Genomic DNA, 8905 nt, shown 5'->3' with positions numbered 1-8905 from the left:
TGACGAGTTGATGGGTGCAGCACACCAACATGGCACAAGTATACATATGTAACAAACCTGCATGTTATGCACATGTACCCTAGAACTTAAAGTATAAAAAAATAAAAAATAAAAAGAATTAAGAGAAGAAAAATAAGAAAATTATAAATTTTTGAATGGAAAAAAGTAAAACTGTCATCATTTGAAGATGATATGACTATTTACATAGAATACCTAAAATAATACAGGGAAATTATTTTAGAAATAATTGAAGAGTTTAGCAAAATATCTACATTAGTATATAAAACAGTTGCATTTCTGGACAGCTGACATAAACCTGAAAAGGCAATTGAAACGAAGACACATTTTTTAGTAATATCAGGGAAAATCCCACATTAAGAAATAAAACAAAAAATTAAAACCTTATAGAAAAAAATACAGATTTATTAGACATAGCAAAGATGACATAAATAAGAGGGAAAAAAAATACAACATACCAAGTTAAGACAGGAATATCACAGAGAGAGGTTAATGCTCTCAAAATTCATCCCTAGGTTCAATGAAAAGCCCCTCAAATTGTAACAAGGGTTTTTTTTTTTTTTTAACTTGATATTTCTAATATGTATTTAGTGGAGTAATGGGCCAAAAATAATAGCCAGGATACTTTTAATAAGAGCAGAGAGGAGGAACTTGCCTTGCCAGGTATCAATAGCAGGAAGCTACAGTAATAAAGATAGCACGATGTTGGTATAACAGAGACAAATTCACCTTGGAATCAGAAGCAGACCCACACATTTATGCCACATTGGGATATGATAGAGGGGTCATGTCAGACAAGAATATAAAAGGGAGACTTTTGATAAAAAGATGTGGTAAATAGAAAATCACATAAAAAATAAATTTGTTTTCTAATCTCATAAGATTTAATAAAAGTCGATTCCAGATTGATGTTAAAGGATATAAAGCTCTTAGTAGAAAATGTAGATGCATACAGTTTAGAAATTGAGGTAGGAAAAAAATTCTTAAATAAGATAGAAGTGGAAAGGAATAAAAACATCAATAAATTTGGTAATATTTAAATCAGGATTTTTTTATTCATCAAGAGTTCTTAAAGAATATGGAAAAAATAGTTTCAAACTAGGAAAGGATACCTGTATTACATAAAATGAAAAGACTAATACGAAGAACACATTTTAAAAACTCATAAAAATTAACTGGAAAAATACCAGCAAACCAATAAAAAAAGAAGGAGTGGTATGGAGAGTGAGAATAGCCATCTTACAGAGAAGCAAACTTGCGATGAAATAGTCAACAATTTAATTAGTGATAAGAGAAATGCCAATAATGATCACGAACAGTTTATATTATTTAATTGACAAAAAATAAAAATCTGACAATATGAAGTATTGGAGAGAAGTGCATTGACGGAATGTCTTGTATATTGCTGGAGGGAGTATAAATTCGGTGAACTACTTTGGAAAATGGTTTGATATTCCCCTTTAGAGTCCCCATGTTTTGGCCTGGCAATTCTATGGCTCAGAATATACCCAAGAGAAACTCTTGCATGTGAACACAGGAGACATGACCTGGAATATTTATAGCAGTACTGTTCACATTATTCAAAATTTGGGAACAGCCCAAATGCTCACCAGCAGGACAGTGGATGGCTAAAATATGGTATATGCACACCGTAAAACATCACAAGCAATGAGGATGAGTAACTATGGGGACATGCAAAAAGAGGGATGAAATTTAGCAGTATAATATTAAGTAAAAAGTAATTCTGGTAGGATTATATGCAGTATGATACTCATTTTTATAAAATTAAATATAAGTACAAATAACATATGTAATATATAATTTTAGGAATTCCTACATATAAAATAAATGTGTAAAAAGGAAAGCAGGAGAAGGATGAATATGAAATTCAAGATGATCACCTTCTCAGACAAGGGTTGGCAGAGGGATGAGAAAAGTTGATAGATTCATGGATGGCTACAACATTATTAAAAATAACTAAAGGAAATCATGCATGGATCAACAATGGAATGATTTTAATGGATACAATTTTGCTTACCTGAGGTCTAAAGGTGGCAGGGAATTCACTGTCTCCCACAGGAAATTGGGACTCTGATTACAGAAATGATGCTGTGGCTACAGTGAAGAGGTAGGTAGATATGTAGCCACAAGAACTGTTCTTTTTCGTGCATGAGGGAGGTCATTGTCCTCAGAGAGAAGGTGTTTCTTGTCCTTTGTTGTTACCTGGAACTGCTCTGCTTCTTTCTTTTGTTGCAGCAAGAAAGCTCTATATGGGATGGCAAATTCCACAGTCAGCTCTTATGACACAGACTGGTCAGGATATGCTATGTCAGAGCCCTTTGATTTCAACTGATAGCACTGATGATTTCCACAGAGCTCACTCCTATAGCCTACCCCTGCTGACTCTGATCTTAGGGAAACTCCCCTTTTTGAAGCTCCTCTCTTATTGTTTCCATATTGACATGTTCTTTTTTAAAAAAATAAATAAATTATGTTCTCAATTACAGGAATTTGTAGCATCCATAGCAGAGGTTCTTAAATGCCATGGTCTGTTGATGGACAGCTTCCTATATTCCTAATGCCTCTGTGAATCTGTGCTTTTATTTTTCCCTTTCTCTGTCACTTCACTGGGCTTTAAGTCATGAGGAGGTATAACATCATGTACTCTGTCAGCCATCTTAAACTGGAAGTTCTTGGAAATTCATTTAGAATGAGGACAGGGAGCTGGGGCTGCTTTGGTCTCTTTGAAAAGATAAAATGTTGATGACTTAGAAAGATGTGTTCTAGTTGTTTGAGTCAGGATTCTTAAATTATTTATCAGACTCAGGCTGAGTTACTAGAACTGAACAAAACAAACAGAATGAATCTAAAGAAAATTGGGTTTCCAACAACTGAGTCTTTAAACAGAAAGTCTATAACCCTCAGCACAAGTGCTGTATTCCTCAGACTTCAGCAACTTTCAGACATACTAAATATATGTATATAGTAAACACATTAAGAACTGTTGAAATGATAACAAGCTGAACTTCAAATAATTTGTTAGAATGGCTTCTCTTGTTTTCTCCCATTGAAAATGCTCACTTATATTCTGCAGGAATGGTCTGCAATTTTAATTTAATTTTGTTTGCAAGACATTCTAACCTACTATGATATGAGAGATACACTGAAGAAGTGCATGTATTGTTTTTGTTTGTTTTTTTCATATGACCCCTTTTGGAAAAATTCTGTTAGAGTTATTACAAAGAGTAGTTTTATTAGGCTACATAAATAATATGCACCAAAATTTCCAGGAAGATTGTAGAAAATAAAACAGTGAGAATCCCTGAGATATAATATTACACTTTGTCTCCTGAGTCATCTAAGATTGATCTTCAATGCTACCCAAGACCTCCCACGGATAAACTTGACCCTTTATTTTATTTTTTGCCCATTCACTCACCTTCTTTGGTTGTACCCTGGTTTTCCATCACAACTAAAATCCAGATACTAGCCTATCTATGAATTCCACAGTCTTGATTATAGCTTGCAATGACCTGGCCTTGCCCTGCTGTCTCCCTGTCTTCATGGTTTAATCACATTGCCTTTGGTTTCTGAAACATGCCAAGATCCTTGCACTTGTGTTTTTCTTCTTTCTGCCTAGAGTATTCGTACCCTTTCACCTCTTCTGACTAGCATCGATTGACTCTGTAATTCTCAGCTTAAATACCTCTCATTCACGAATGTTTTTCTGACCTCCCTACATAAAATCCTAGCAGCTTGAAGTTTTCCCTTAGAGCAATGATCAATATTACAATTTTATACCTGTGTTATATTTCCCTTTGGTTCCTGTTTAAAGTGTCTTCAGTATGGCATTAGGACGGGTATGATACCTCTTTGTTCCCTGTGTAAATGCAATAAATGTACAGTGGTTAAAACTTAGTAGGTTTCCAATACATATTTACTGAGTTCCACAAATCAAAGGTAGAGTTTTAGATAAATTAGGGCTAAAGTACACACTTGAGGAAAAACCAAGCCCAGATTCACTTTGTTACGTATTGCACTTGTTAGAGCCTGATCTTTCACCCCAATGTGACCTAATTCACTATTGATTCTATAATGAAGTTTTATTTTACTATCAAAAAAGTTAGAGATCTTAATATATTCCCTGAATCTTTATCTTTAGGCAAGTCACAAAACCTTTCTGAGCCATGGTTCTTTTGTTTGAAGAATGAAGGTCAGGTTAGTCAGGATGATTAAGTGAGACCATTTAAACATAGAGGTAAGCACTGATCCAAGAGCACACAGCCACACATAGATGCTAGCTCCTTTTCGTCACTATTATACTTGTGTGTGAGTTCAGACCAGGTTTGAGAGCACACAGCCAACATAAGAGCACTCTCACTTCTGACACCAATTGTAACTTGAGCACGGTGGTTCCCTAAACTACCCTCAGATGTGATAATTTGCTAAAAGAACTCACAGAATTCACTGCAAGCCATTATACTCATGGTTACATACGGTTTCACAGTGAAAGAATGCAGATTAAAATCAGCCAAGGGAGAGACACATAGAGCAGAATCCACAAGGCATCCAAATGTGGAGTTTCTAGTCCTGAATGTGGAGTCAGGACAGTGTTAATTCTTCCTAGCCATAATGTGGGATAACAGGATGGAGTATTGTTGACCTAAGCCACACCTGATACACACCTGAGCCACGGTGCCCAGGGCATTTACTGGGGCTTCATGGCTTAGGCATGATTGATTGCCTACATAGTTGATCTTTATCTCCAAGTTGGCTGAGATTGTGTGTTCCAAAAGTCCCCACCGTAAGTGACATTGTTACCATCTGGTTTGGCCTAAGGGCCTCACCCTAAATCACATTGCTAGACAATCCAGTGCGATGCAAAGCCCCCGGACAAACAGACACATCTATTAGGCATGCTGTTGCAATGAGTAGAAATTACCTTGTAATCTCTAAGGCAGAGGTCAGGCCTATTTCGGGGCAAGGTTAAATTAGTTATTACATAGATGGATACCACATGTTCACCTATTGGCTCCTTATACAAACTCTATTTTCATACCCATCTTCTTCATCAATTCAAAGTTCTATCTTCCCTGGAACATTAATGTCTCTTGGTCTCCTCTCCTTGCTCAGTGACATAGAGTCATCTTCAAGCTGAATGTAAGTAAGCTGAATGCTTATTAATGTATTGATCTTAATCTATTTAGACTGCTCTAAAAAAATACCACAAACCAGGTAGATTATAAACAACAGAAATTTATTTCTCACAGTTTTGGAGGCTGGGAAGTGTAAGATCAAGGTGCCAGAAGACTCAGTGCAACAAAGGCCACTTTCTTACATATGGCACTTTCTTGCTGTGTCTTTACATGACAGAGAGAGCAAGGCAGACCTCTGGGACTTTTTTTTTAAGGATGATAATCCCCTTTATGAGGGCTTCATCCTCATGACCTAATCACTTCCAAAATGGCCCTATCTCCTAATACCATCACCTATGAGTTAAGATATAAATTTGGGGGAACACATACATTCAAACCATATCAATATACTACAACCCTATGTGCCTTTCACTAGGTTTCTCTAAAATGATCTCTTACCTCAACTCTATAGCAATATGGTATAGTAGTCCAAGACAGACTTTGGAGCCAAAATCCTAAAACCTGCCACTGACTAGGTCTGTAACTTTATGTCTCTGTGTCTTTTTCTTTTTCCAAAATTAGTGAATCCCCAGAGATATTCCCCTATGCCTATTTTGTACAGACTATATATAAGAATCACCTGGGGAACTTGTTAAAACCTGATATTTCTTGGTGAAGCAGTCAGTATTCTTGGTTGCAAACGACAGAACCCACTCTTGCAAGTTGAAGCAAAAAGGAGCTTATTACAGCATGTACAATTGCTCTTAAAATCCCCATAGTCTCAGAGTCTGAGATTTCAGCTCTGAGAATACAGAGACAAAACAGGATAAAAACTGCACCACTGGTTGGCTCCCAGACTTGACTCTACCACTGCTGCTGTTACAAAGTACCCAGCATGAACATTGAGCACTAAATCCTGAAGCCAAAATATTGAGCAAAGTGTGTGTCCACAGGATCTCAGCTAGAACTGCCTCTAAAGACTCTATAACTCTCTGCCAATCTCCAGGTGCCCCAGTGATAAAACATTACTTCCCTCCTCACACCACCCTTTCCAGAAATGAACCCCAAGAAGAGGCATCTGTTGGACAGAGCCTAGAGTGAATATTATGACCCCAGCCACAAGGCAACTGCCAAAGTGAGTGTTCAGGTGTCGACTTTGAGAAGATGAGGCTTGAGTTGCAGGAAATAACTAAAATGTAGAAGTAGTGTACCAAATATTCTGACACACACAAATGTTACAAAAGAAGACTGCATCTGTTGCCTATTATGAGAAGCAGAAGTCCAATCACATCTGCCCACTACATCTTGGTATCAGTAAATACCAAGTAAAACACTAAGTAAAACAACACAGTGAAGCACTAGATGGAACAATGCTTTACTCACATATGGAAGAGATAGAGCAAGATTGACTTCAGTGGGAGGCACTGATCCCCCATGGCCAGTAGGTGCCTTCCAGCTACCAAAACAGGGCAATTGAGCTGTATACATCCATCTTGAGTTGCAACAGAAGGATACTGTCTCCTCTTCACAGAGAACTCATAAAGCAGTGGGATTGGCCAGGAGCTGTATGATGCAGATACTTAAGTGGAACAAAAAATACACACTGAGCCTGAAATAGGAATGGTTTTTCCATGTAAGATGAAAAGTCCAGCACAGGCTGTGAGGACGCTTTATCTCTTTGTAAGGAAGTGTCCCAGGCCCAAGGCCCATTCTTAGGCAGCTGAGTGGAGGTCAAAAGACTGCACGCAGGAGACTGACTTTTCTAACAAATGTGATAGACACTCATCCATGTGATTCCAAAATCACCCAACCACAAGGACAATGTGCACCCTTCATCTGTATTTCAGTTAAAATAACACTACCCCTCTGCCCCAACAAACATAAAATAGTGATTCATCATAAATGAGACAAACCAAAGACTTAGTTGCACTTTCCTCTTCTAAGACTTGTATCTTAAGTGATATCCTTTCTCCTTCAGTTCTACCACAATCCTATTGACTAAATTGGTAGAACAATATAATCTATGTGCTAAATTTTATAGTCACCTAATATAAATACATTCTATAAACAATAGAAGAAAATAAGGGAATCATTTAAGTATTAATTACAAAATCAATAAGAAGTTTTGGATAAGTACTGCTTTAATTTCTGCTCTAGGGCAAGCAGCCTTGAATGGTATTTATTATTTTATCCACTACATTTCTATGTTCATTTTGCTCTGTCAACACTAGATGCTCTCTACTCTTCTCCAGGTGGATGGCCTAAATTTCATCCTTGAACGATTATAATTCTTCCTGGCTTTACCTACATGAAGTCACTTTAGTTTTCCATTAACATCTACCCTTGTGCATGGCAAAAGCAGGAAACATACCAAGAGATCCCCCTGAGTTTTAGGAAAAAAACTCTCTTCCCCTATTCTCACACCTAGTATATATCAACAAACCCCTCTGTTTCTTGAAAACCAGAATTAATAACCCCACAAAGACCATTTTTACTCCTGCTCACACAATGTCCCCAGAAGCTTGAAATTTCAATGGAACTATTATTGAACCCCGTGGAGGGAGCATTTCTACAATGGCTACTAAGACCTCTGAACCAGCAGAAACTGGAGATAGAGTAAGGAAAGCACAATATCATGAATATGCTATTAGATAAAATGGTGTAAAGTGGCATTCCCTCTTCCACCCCTCATTTCTGAATTCATGAATACCGGCTATTAGGGATGCAGCACCGGTTTTTTCTCCTACTGGTACATTCAGTTATTAAAATCTTATTTTATTTTCTGTAAGACCAACTATTAGGCTGGTGCAAAAGTAATTGCTGTTTCTGTCATTTAAGAATAATGGCAAAAACTGCAATTACTCTTGCACCAAAAATATTTCTGGATCATGGGTGGTCATCATAGGACCTCTAAATTCTGTGAGTATAAGCGCATGGCATTAATTCTTTTACTGTAAAATCAGTTTTTTGGTCTGAGACAATGTTGTTGCATAGGGCATTTACTCAGTCCAGGATTATATTGTCATAGAAATATGGCTGGTAGAGGAGACAATTCTAAATCTAGGTTCTATGTCTGTCACAGATAAGACAAATTAGAAAGATTCCAATGTATTCAGTCTACTACTGGTAGGTTGGTTGGTTCCCCCATATTTAGTATAATAACAGGGTTCAGAATTGGTCACACCACTGCAAAATTGGGCACCCAGGCTTGGCAATAGTCAAGTCATCTTTGAAGAGAAGTCCATGCTGCTGAGCCTTTGTATAATCTGGATCCCTGTCCCCATGAACTTCTCGAGCAAGCCTTGTGGCTGCTAATGAAAAGGGAATGTTATGCATTAGGCATTTTTTTTTTCCACCTGATTTCTTGTATCCTTCCCTGCTGCTAGAGGCTTTTGTGAATATTTACTTGGAAAATAAGTTTTCTCACTTAAGGCTCACTCTGAAGTCCCTTTCATGAAATTGTTACCCAAAATACTTTATCACCATTATACCAGAATTCTATTTCCCACTAAGCACCTGACCAAATCAAAGCTCAGAAAACAAACTAGTGAAACAGAGAAATGTAACCATTACAACATAAATGGCACATTGAAAGCCATAAAGATGAGAATTAGCATTACTGAAAACAAAGGATAGGAATGACAAATAAGAAAAATGTCAAAATGAAATCGAAATAAAAAGAAATAAAACTAAAAGATAAAGTTTAAATAATGAGAGAAGAAATGACAGATCTGGAAGAAAGATGAATTTGA

Source organism: Colobus angolensis, unplaced genomic scaffold (assembly GCF_000951035.1).
Source record: "Colobus angolensis palliatus isolate OR3802 unplaced genomic scaffold, Cang.pa_1.0 Scaffold278, whole genome shotgun sequence".
Lineage (NCBI taxonomy): Eukaryota > Metazoa > Chordata > Mammalia > Primates > Cercopithecidae > Colobus > Colobus angolensis.
Note: the sequence above shows the minus strand (reverse complement) of the source record.